Raw genomic sequence first — 12002 nt, forward strand, 5'->3', positions numbered from 1 at the left:
TTAGAAGTAAACAGCGGCTTTGAGAATGATGATCGCATGCAATGAAGACGCAAAAAATGACTAGGTATCCCCCCGTCACTGTCCATTTATTGTTTTTAAAGGATGAGAGAAGTGCTATACCTGGTGGAGAGAGATTGTAAGACAGAAATAGTTGCTTTATGTGTGATGCACGTTACGACATAACACGTCTAGATGTAACGGAGGGTCCGTTTTTTCAACTTTTCTCCAATACTGTAGAGCCATTACCATGTCGATCAACGCTTGTATAGAAACCTAGTTCACACCCCCGATTTTGAAGTCAACACAGTCGTTACAGTCCCATTAGTTTTCTTTGTAGCCTCGTTTGAATGTTGCGGTTGCGCACATTTGTACGGAATGGGGTGAGTTTACGTTAAAGAATCTAGCTAGCTAAAGCATTTACTGCAATTTGAATGTACAATTTTGTAAGCTTGCCTTGCTGATATTTGCCATGCAATGCAGATAGATGAAATAACGTAGCTTGCTATGTTCTTGCTTATTGTGCAGTGGAGAATAAAAATGCCTGTATGCCTATGGATGTGTAGCTAGCTATCTAGCCGATCTGTGCATGGACGCAAACGTTTGGCATACGTATTAGTTCAGAACCTAGCAATGAACCTCAGCTTTCATAGCCAGAAAAGTCTGAATGACATTAACGAAGCCTATGGATTGAGTAGAATATAATTGTCACGTTCGTTATAGTGATGAGACCAAAGCGCAGCGTGATTTGAATACATCTTCTTTAATGAAGAAAGAACACTGAACGAACTATACAAAAACAACAAAACGAACGTGAAGCTATATAATAATAGTGCTGACACAGGCAACTAACACTAGACAATCACCCACGAAATACTCAAGGAATATGGCTGCCTAAATATGGTTCTCAATCAGAGACAACGATAAACAGCTGCCTCTAATTGAGAACCAATCTAGGCAACCATAGACATACAAAACACCTAGACTAGTAACAACCCCATAAACATACAAAAACCCTAGACAGGACAAAAAACATATGTCACCCTTGTCAAACCCTGACCTAACCAACAATAATAAAGAAAACAAAGAATACTAAGGTCAGGGCGTGACAATAATATAACTTTGTGCCAAGGATGCAAGTCGCATATACATGTAGTTATTACCATGCATGAGATCTGCACATTGTAGCCTGTACATTTAATATATGCACTGATCACTTACTCTACCTTGGCAAATAAAGGTGCAGTTCAGGTATGAACTTTTAGCTTATTTTTCAGTCATATCCAGTACCAGGAGTATCACATTCCAGTCTTTGGGTGATGCTGTATCTGCATGTACAGTTGAAGTCGTAAGTTTACATACATCTTAGCCAAATACATTTAAACTCAGTTTTTCACAATTGCTGACATTTAATCCTAGTAAAAATTCCCTGTCTTAGGTCAGTTAGGATCACCACTTTATTTTAAGAATGTGAAATGTCAGCACAATAGTAGAGAGAATGATTTACTTCAGCTTTTATTTCTTTCATCACATTTCCAGTGGGTCAGAAGTTTACATACACTCAATCAGTATTTGGTAGCATTGCCTATAAATTGTTTAACTTGTGTCAAATGTTTTGGGTAGCCTTCCACAAGCTTCCTACAATACATGTTGGCCCATTCCTCCTGACAGAGCTGGTGTAACTGAGTCAGGTTTGTAGGCATCCTTGCTCGCACATGCTTTTTCAGTTCTGCCCACAAATTTTCTATAGGATTGATGTCAGAGCTTTGTGATGGCCACTCCAGTACCTTGACTTTGTTGTCCTTAAGGTATTTTGCCACAACTTTGGGAGTATGCTTGGGGTCATTTGCGACTAAGCTTTAACTTCCTGACTGATGTCTTGAGATGTTGTTTCAATATATCCACATAATAATTTTCCTTCCCCATGATGCCATTTTGTGAAGTGCACCAGTCCCTCCTGCAGCCAAGCACCCCCACAACATGATGCTGCCACCCCCGTGCTTCACGGTTGGGATGGTGTTCTTCGGCTTGCAAGCTTCCCCCTTTTTCCTCCAAACGTAACAATGGTCATTATGGCCAAACAGTTATATTTTTGTTTCATCAGACCAGAGGACATTTCTACAAAAAGTACGATCTTTGTCCCCATATGCAGTTGCAAACCATAGTCTGGCTTTTTTTATGGCGGTTTTGGAGCAGTGGCTTCTTCCTTGCTGAGCGGCCTTTCAGGTTATGTCGATATAGGACTCGTTTTACTGTGGATATAGATACTTTTGTACCTGTTTCCTCCAGCATCTTCACAAGGTCCTTTGCTGTTGATCTGGGATTGATTTGCACTTTTCTCACCAAAGTACGTTTATCTCTAGCATCAGAACGCATCTCCTTCCTGAGCGGTATGACGGCTGCGTGGTCCCATGGTATTTATACTTGCATACTATTGTTTGTACAGATGAATGTGGTACCTTCAGCAGTTTGGAAATTGCTCCCAAGGATGAATCAGACTTGTGAAGGTCTACAAAACAGTGAAATAATCTGTCTGTAAACAATTGTTGTAAAAATTACTTGTGTCATGCACAAAGTAGATGTTCTAACCAACTAGCCAAAACTATAGTTTGTTAAGAAATTTGTGGAGTGGTTGAAAAACGAGTTTTAATTACTCCCACCTAAGTGCATGTAAACTTCCAACTTCAACTGTATGTATTACAATTCCACACTTCAACAGTGTTTACCAATCTTGGTCCTGGGACATCAATGATTACACATTGTAACTAATAGACTAGAAACAGGATTTAACTAGTTAAGTTAAAGGTTGATTTGTAATTCATATATACAGAAATATAATTTAAAAAGCCATACACTACACTTCCTATGCATCATGTAAATACTCTAAAACCGGTTCATCTCAATATCTAATGTCCTTCATCTGCATTGCTCTGATACACAGGACAGGTGTAGTATTTCATCAAGTGATAGACTTAATTTCAACCAGTAGAGAATGTGAAATGCTTAATTGAAAAAAGTTCATTATCCAAGTGTTATAAATACAAGTTCAATCTGTACCTCAATGTACATCTGTTATGCATTATGAAAACAGGAAGAAAGAGGTGGTAAAAGAGGTGTAAAAGAGAGAAAGGGAAAGTGCTAAGAACAGAGGAGCAGGGAATACAGGATATGATTAATGAATTACAGTGCTACCCTAATATTCTCTCAGTTCATCACAATTACCTAACCTTCTGGCCGACTAGACGTTTATCTTAAAAGCTCGTGAGGTGGCGATGATGGGACTGGGGGTTGGCATCCTCTCTCACATCAAAACATATCTGCAGACAAGAGACAGAAGGAGAGTGATAAAATAAAAACAAGGATTGAACATGCTAACATTGTTAATAATCAGGAGGTGAAATGCAAAACTGACCTCTGGGACTACTGCATATCTGTATTTCAATGTAAAGAATCTTCAATAATTCTTCCTGTTGACCTGACCAAGTAACCTCTCACCTCTGATCATGTTGTGCCGTCTATGTAGCCAGTTCAGATGCGGGAGGGGCTCACTGACACAGCTGATATAACCTAGAGTATTTAGGGAGAAGAGGAGAGAGGGATGAAACAAAGGAGAGAGACTGTTATTGAGAAAATAAGGTAGTTAAAGAGACAGTGTTCAACAGGAATCTGTGTGTGGCCTCACCTGGTGTCCACACTAAGTGGCTGCAGAGTACTTTATACTGGAAAAACATGGACAGACACACGAGGACAAACAATATAGCATAGTTATAGAAATAATGAAGTGTCTTACTATTCTCCATGTGTTTTAAAGATGCAGACCTCAACTTCCTTCTCAGGATTGTAATGCCCAAATTGAATGTGTTACCTTTGAGTACCTACTCCTGCATTACATTGTTACTCTGGTCCAGCTCTGGTTATCAATGCACTATGCAACAGAGTACACTGACAACCAGTGGCCCTCTATGCAGGATTACTCAATCTTACTGCCCACAAGGTATTCATCTCTGGGTCTCTAGATACTCATGGATCATTTAGTAAACATTACCAGGACAAAACCAGTCCTAAGGGCTGACAGGGCTCCACATCATGTGTGGACATAGAAAGACCAAAACACTGAGGCTCCATTATCCTGCAGACAAACACAGTCAGCCCCAATACTCTGATATGGGTCTCAACTCTGAGTTTATTTTAACTGGAGCTAATGTGCTAAGGTGTGCTTAGACTCAGTGTATGTGGTGACAGGTCAAGTACCTGAGGCCCCGCCTACCTGAGGATCTGTCTCGATGTATACACCATCTGAAGCCTAAATAATAAATTCACCATGCTCAAAGGAATATTCAGCATCTGCTTTTTATCTATTTACACATCTACCAATAGGTGCCCTTCTTTGCGAGGCATTAAAACACCTCCCTGGTCTTTGTGGTTTAATCTGTGCTTGAAATTCACTACTCATTTGAGGGGCCTTACAGATAATTGTGTGTGTGGGATACAGAGATGAAGTAGTCATTTGAAAATCATGTTAACCACTATTATTGAACTAATGTGACTTGTTAAGCGGACATTTACTCCTGAACCAATTTAGGATAGATATAACAAAGGGGTTAAACTCTTAATGACTCAAGACATTTCAGCTTTAAAAAAATAAATATTTATTTGAAAAAAATTCTAAAAACAATATTCCACTTTGACATTATGGGGTATTGTGTGAAGATCAGTGACACTAACTCTCAATTTAAATTTCAGGCTGTAACACAAAAGGTGGAAAAATTCAAGGGGTGTGAATACTTTCTGAAGGTACTGTCCATAGAATACAATTTTTCTTTGGTATCACCTTCCATTAAAAAAGGATCAAATCCATTGTCACATCATACATATTTAAACCAGTCAGTCCATGTTGCATACACTAAAAACAGAAGACATTAATACATTCACTCACAACCGACCGCTGTCCCAAGATCATAGGAAATCCCAGAACATAGTGTCTACAAAACTGTAATAAGCTCACAGCTGCTGTCAAACTCCAACTGCCCCACAGTTGTCACTGACTAGTTAGATATTAATTTCCCAGTGACCATACAATTTCTGTACTTACAGCATTTATATAAAATCATTTCAGGTTTTTGCTTTGTCTGACCTTATTTTTTCAATTGACATTTGTCAAAACTAATGAATGCAACTATTTATGTCAAATTGTTTTCTATTCTGCTTCTAGCCCCGGAACGAAAAATTGCGAAACACTTCATTGTCAGGATAAATACGGGCTGGAGATGCAGATAAATTAGTCAGTTGACGGCTTGAGCGGAAGGAGCTGGTCAAATGATAGTGATGGAGTCTGCTGATGATATTGTAAAGGGCAAGTCTGGGAACCAGCCTGAGTCATATAGCCACTGGACTTCTTGCCTTCCACTCTGTGAAGCACACGCTTGGGGGATGCCTCAGCGGCTCTTGGCTCCAGAAGGCTCACCACACAATTCATAATAGTATCCAGTTCTCTCTATGAGCCTTAGCACTGTATTACTCCATCTCCCATTCCTCTTACACTTCAAGTGAGTCCTCACATGACTGATAAGTTTATCAAATTCGATGACAGCTGCTCGGTCAAGTTTCCTCACTGTAAATGTTGTAGGTCTGGCACTTAACAGGACGTGTGTTCTGTGGGCAGCTCACACAAGGGAGGCTCCCCCTCGCCTTGACATTTGACCCTGAGAACAGGATCCCCATGACAACCAGCAGCTACAGCTCCCATGGATCACCCATTATAAAACACATACCCAAAATATCACATTTACAATCATTATGCATAAATGTACAACTATATACATTGATCTGAAATCCTGCTGGCCAAGTGTCAGAGGCAAGGGGCAATAGGAACAATACAGTGCCAGTGAACAAAATATTAAACAACCCTAAATTACATGAAGTGTGCAATCTGGCTGCTCTCTAATGAGTGCCACTTTCACAGCCAGGGCCTGAGGTGCCAGACCTGCAGACATATTTAGAATGTGCTGGCCTTCCGAGTGGCGCAGCGGTCTAAGGCATTGCATTGCAGTGCTAGAGGCATCACTACAGTTCAGGGTTCGATCCCGGGCTGTGCCGCAACCGGCCGTGACCGGGAGACGGCGCACAATTGGCCCAGAGTTTTCCGGGTTAGGGGAGGGTTTGGCCGGCTGGGATGTCCTTGTCCCATCGCACTCTAGCGACTCGTGGTGGCCAGGCGCATGCACGCTGACTTCGGGTCGCAAGCTGTACGGTGTTTGGTACATTGGTGGGCTGGCTTCAGAGTTAAGCGAGCAGTGTGTCAAGAAGCAGTGCGGCTTGGTGGGGTTGTGTTTTTCGGAGGACGCATGGCTCTCGACCTTCGCCTCTCCAGAGTCCGTACAGGAGTTGCAGCGATGGGCTAAGATTAACTACCAATTGGATATCACGAAATTGGGGATAAAAACAAAAAAAGGGTTCAAAAGTACAAGTAATAATAACATTAAAATAACATTTACACTGTTCCAGTTAGCAGGAGCTGCCCGTTGTTGTGGCAGGGATGTTCCTCTGCCAGGGACTCCTCTGTAGCTCTCATGAGAAGGAGCTTCTTCAGCTCGGCATACTGCACCTCCTTCTCCAGCTCATACATTGGTCGCAGCTACGCTCTTAAAAATAAAGGTGCAAGTTGGAACCAAATAAGGTTATTGAGAGCGATGTCATTGGAACCATGTTAGGGTGAGGGTGTCTAAAGAATAATAAACCATCAAAAAACAGAAATGTTTCAGACCTTTAGAACCGGAATTTAATAGCCCTGCTCTAGGGTTTTAAGCATTATTTGCATATTTCCCAGGGTGCCTTTCAAGTGAATTTTTGAGTTACCAGTACCATCCATGTCTGTGCTTGCTAGTGTCAGAGACATGGTTGTTGCATTCATTTTCAGTCCTGTGGCTTTCACCAAGTGAGATCCTAGGTTAGTGTAATCATTCAAATTCAATTCTTTAAGACAAAACATGTTTCAATAAGGCCTTCTTTTGAGACTATAGTTTTACCTTAATACAGTGGTCCTATTTGAATCCAGCCAGAATGGGGATATCCAGAATTTTGAATGTGTAATCACCAGCAACCTCCAATCAGAAAGATTGCCAGGGTTGGGAAGACTAAGATATGCTACTACCTTAAACATCTAAACTGGAAAATCCATTTCAGTAACGGTTGCAATAAGTCCAACAGATGGGAATGGTTTTTAAAAATTGCGTACGGTTAAGTAATCAATGTACATACAAAAACATAGACGTTGAAACAAACAACAAAAAATCTGCAATAGAGCATGCTGGAAAATATGATAACGATGGGCATGGCTTTGGTTCAACTCTGGTTATTAACACCAACACTGGGGTTCTTTTACACCACTGAATGTTAATTGAACTCTTGAATCATCACTATAAATGTTACACTGAAAACATTAGTTAACACTGGTCAATTTTCTGTGTGCTATGAAAGAGACACATCTGCAGGCATCTACAGTATGTATTTCAAGAACCTTTTAGAATTCTGAATAACAAATGCCACGTCAAGAACCCCACACTTAATGCAAAGGTTCTTTATTGGGCAAAAGTTATCCAAGGAACCTAAAAAGCTGGGGAAGAACCTTTATATATTTTTTTAAAGTTTACAATATGGGTGGACATGATATAGTATAACATGTCATCCCGACAAAAGTTTGTTTATATATATATTATGACTAAAAAGGTTATAATGATAGGAGATGGATGCTCGTTGGATGTGTCAGGGCTTGCAAACCATTACAGACTACAAAAGGGAAGCACAGCTGAGAGCTGCCCAGTGACACGAGCCTACCAGATGAGCTAAACTACTTCTATGCTCGCTTCGAGGCAAATAACACTAACATGCATGAGAGCACCAGCTGTTCCGGGAGACTGTGTGATCACGCTCTCCGCAGCCGATGTGAGTAAGACCTTCAAACAGGTCAACATTCATAAGGCGGCTGGGCCAGACGGATTACCAGGAGGTGTACTGCGAGCATGCGCTGACCAACTGGAAAGTGTCTTCACTGACATGTTCAATCTCTCCCTGTCTGAGTCTGTAATACCAACATATTTTAAGCAGACAACCATAGTCCCTGTGCCCAAGAACACTAAGGTAACCTGCCTAAACGTCTACCGACCCGTAGCACTCACATCTGTAGCCATGAAATTCTTTGAAAGGCTGGTCATGGCGCACATCAGCACCATTATCGCAGAAACCCTAGACCCTCTCCAATTTACATACTGCCCCAACATATCCACAGATGCTGCAATCTCTATTGCACTCCACACTGCCCTTTCACACCTGGACAAAAGGAACACCTATTTGAGAATACTATTCATTGACTACAGTTCAGCGTTCAACACCATAGTGCCCTCAAAGCTCATCAATAAGCTGAGGTCCCTGGGACTAAACACCTCCCTCTGCAAATGGATCCTGGACTTCCTGACGGGCCGCCCCCAGGTGGTAAGGGTAGGTAACAACATCCGCCACACTGATCCTCAACACAGGGGCCTCTCAGGGGTGCGTGCTCAGTCCCCTCCTGTACTCTCTGTTCACTCATGACTGCACGGCCAGGCACGACTCCAACACCATCATTAAACTTGCCGATGACACAACAGTGGTAGGCCTGATCACCGACAACGATGAGACGGCCTATAGGGAGGAGGTCAGAGAACTGGCCGTGTGGTGCCAGGACAACAACCGCTCCCTCAACGTGATCAAGACAAATGAGATGATTGTGGACTCCAGGAAAAAGAGGACCGAGCACGCCCCCATTCTCATCAACGGGGCTGTAGCGGAGCAGGTTGAGAGCTTCCAGTTCCTTGGTGTCAACATCACCAACAAACTAACATGCTCCAAGCACACCAAGACAGTCGTGAAGAGGGCACGACAAAACCCATTCCCCCTCAGGAGACTGAAAAGATTTGGCATGGGTCCTCAGATCTTCAAAAGGTTCTACAGCTGCACCGTTGAGAGCATCCTGACCGGTTGCATCACTGCCTGGTATGGCAACTGCTCGGCCTTCGACCGCAAGGACTACAGTGGGTAGTGCGAATGGCCCAGTACATCACTAGGGCCAAGATTCCTGCCATCCAGGACCTCTATACCAGGCCGTGTCAGAGGAAGGCCCTAAAAATTGTCAAAGATTCCAGCCAACCTAGTCATAGACTGTTCTCTCTGTTACCACACGGCAAGCGGTACCGGAGTGCCAAGTCTAGGTCCAAGAGATTTCTAAACAGCTTCTACCCCAAGCCATAAGACTCCTGAACACCTGCATGTACATACTACCTCAAGTAACTGGTGCCCCCGCACTGTGACTCTGTATCGGTACCCCCTGTATATGGTCTCGCTATTGTTATTTCACTGCTGCTCTTTAAATTACTTGTTACTTTTATCTCTTATCTGTATTTTTTTAAACTGCATTAATGGTTAGTGGCTCGGAAGTAAGCATTTCACCAAGGTCTACACCTGTTGTATTCAGTGCATGTGACTAATAAAATTTGATTATGCTACCTTCATGTTAATGACCCGAGGGAAGTCCTTGACAGAGCAGACCCACTGGTCATACATCTGTCCATTGGCCTCTGGGTTCTCCAGGTCCAGGACACTCTGACCCGCTATGGAGGACGTGTCTCCACCGATGACATAGGTCTTAATAGACAGCTTATTCTACTCTGAAAACAGGATCATGGTTGACAAAGGTGATTACATACGATGAGTCTGTTATTGACAATTCAGACCTATTCGATTCAGTAGCTTTCTATACTTAACAATTCAGACTTGAACTTTTCTACTATAACATTTGATTCATTGTTGCACTTGTAAATATGTAACTGGTGTACTAAGGGTGACATTCCTCTGGAGTTCTTGAGAATACACCAGATCTTCATGTGGTTTTGACCACTTTCCCGAACAAGAAGAACTTCTTCCTAACACACCGTTGGCACTAGATCTGTCATGCCTTCAAAATCAGAGGAAATAAGTTGAAAAGGATTTGTATATGCATAATTGCTAACTCATCAAAATACACTGAACATTTACAAAAACGCAACATGCAATAATTTCAAAGATTTTACTAAACTACAGTTCATTTAAGGAAAATCAGTCAATTACATTTTTTTTATTTAGGCCCTAGTCTATGGATTTCACATGACTGGGAATACAGATAAACTCAGCAAAAAAAAAAAAGGTATAAAGGAGCTCTCCACAATGAATTTCAATAGAAAAAAAAGTTTTACTATGAATGACACTGAGGGGCAACGCTTAATCCATTTGGGTTATTATATAAAAAATATTTGAAATGTTTAGTAGTTCGAAACCTTACATTCTTGACCATGCTGTAGGTCAAGTAACTTTTGTTACATGTAACATGTTTGTGGACTTAAGGCCAGGCAGAGGTTTCTCTCCCCTCTCACTGTCAACTGCGTTTATTTTCAGCAAACTTGTGTAAATATTTGTGTAAATATTTGTATGAACATAACAAGATTCAACAACAGACATAAACTGAACAAGTTCCACAGACATGTGACTAACAGAAATGGAATAATGTGTCCCTGAACTAAGGGGGGGGGGGGGGGGTCAAAATCAAAAGTAACAGTCAGTATCTGGTGTGGCCACCAGCTGCATTAAGTACTGCAGTGCATCATCTCCTCATGGACTGCATCAGATTTTCCAGTTCTTGCTGTGAGATGCTACCCCACTCTTCCACCAAGGCACCTGCAAGTTCCTGAACATTTCTGGGGGGAGAGGCCCTAGCCCTCAACCTCTGATCCCAGACGTGCTCAATGGGATTGAGATCCGGGCTCTTCACTGGCCATGGCAGAACACTGACATTCCTGTCTTGCAGGAAATCACACACAGAACAAGCAGTATGGCTGGTGACATTGTCATGCTGGAGGGTCATGTCAGGATGAGCCTGCAGGAAGGGTACCACATGAGGGAAGAGGATGTCTTCCCTGTAAGGCACAGCATTGAGATTGCCTGCAACTTTGATGACAATTTGCCCACGAAGGACCACTGCGCCACCTTCCTGTGAGCACAGCACAACCAGGTGAGTGCAAAAATGTATTGTATGCTGCTGTATAAATTATTACATTTGCCAGGGAGATATGTATACTGTAGCTAAGAAAGTAATGCAAAGTGTATGTTGTGTAGATGTTAGTAGCCAATGTCTCACCCTGATAATTTGGTCTATTTTCCCCTCTTAATTTCGCCTACTGTACTGACTTGGTGGTGCACATGTAGTTTATAGCCTGTTTTAGAGAAATGTAATCATCAAATATTGTAAGAGCTTTCATTTTCTGCTAATATGCCCCACTCCTCACTTTCACAATTTGGTTGTGCATCAGCAGTTATACTCTTGTCACTGGCAGTCACTTAATTTTGATCTAAACTTCAGTCCGACTAGCGACTGGGCACGTGTCCAGGGGCCCTGACTTTCCCTATTGACTAACAAAACCATTCTTTCTCAGATATTCTATTAATGTGGCATAAATCATGTCTAGAAAAAGCATAACATTTGTTATAAAGTTGCAAGGTTTCTCTGCCCCATGGCAAAAAGGTGTAGAATTGCAGGAAATTCATTTTTAAAACGCATTATCCCCACTTTTAAGAGGGAGGCCACTAAAACTAATGATTTGCTGCAAGGGGGCAACCAAATCTCGCTTGGAGCCCCCAAAAGGATAGTCGGCCCCGAGTTGATTACATATTCCCCCCCCCCCTCCCCCCCCCCCCCCCCCGCCTCAGTTTGCCTTTGCTGTGTGTGAAATTAAATGGCTAATTGAGAATGCAAATCTCGTCATTGCATTCTGACCGATGGTGGCAGCAACAGTCCTGAATTTAACTTAGTCCACCCTCGTCTTTCACTTTAGATGGTGTCATTGTTTTTATGATGGTATTGTGTAACACTGCATGTACAATCATGAAATTTAAGTGGTTTTGTTCAAACAGCACTGGTACTTTTTCTGAGTAGGGAACAGGTT

General features: G+C 42.0%; 1 long non-coding RNA gene across 1 annotated transcript; it reads right to left on the reverse strand.

Annotated features, from left to right (window-relative positions):
- Window positions 1-1496: 1496 nt before the first annotated feature.
- Window positions 1497-11748, reverse strand: LOC129863898 (uncharacterized). Its single transcript, XR_008761026.1, has 2 exons — window positions 3493-11748; window positions 1497-3314 (listed from the first exon to the last, which is right to left on the reverse strand). It is a non-coding gene; the product is annotated as an uncharacterized LOC129863898 (long non-coding RNA).
- Between the last annotated feature and the right edge of the window lie 254 nt (window positions 11749-12002).

This window comes from Salvelinus fontinalis, chromosome 10 (genome assembly GCF_029448725.1).
Source record: "Salvelinus fontinalis isolate EN_2023a chromosome 10, ASM2944872v1, whole genome shotgun sequence".
NCBI lineage: Eukaryota > Metazoa > Chordata > Actinopteri > Salmoniformes > Salmonidae > Salvelinus > Salvelinus fontinalis.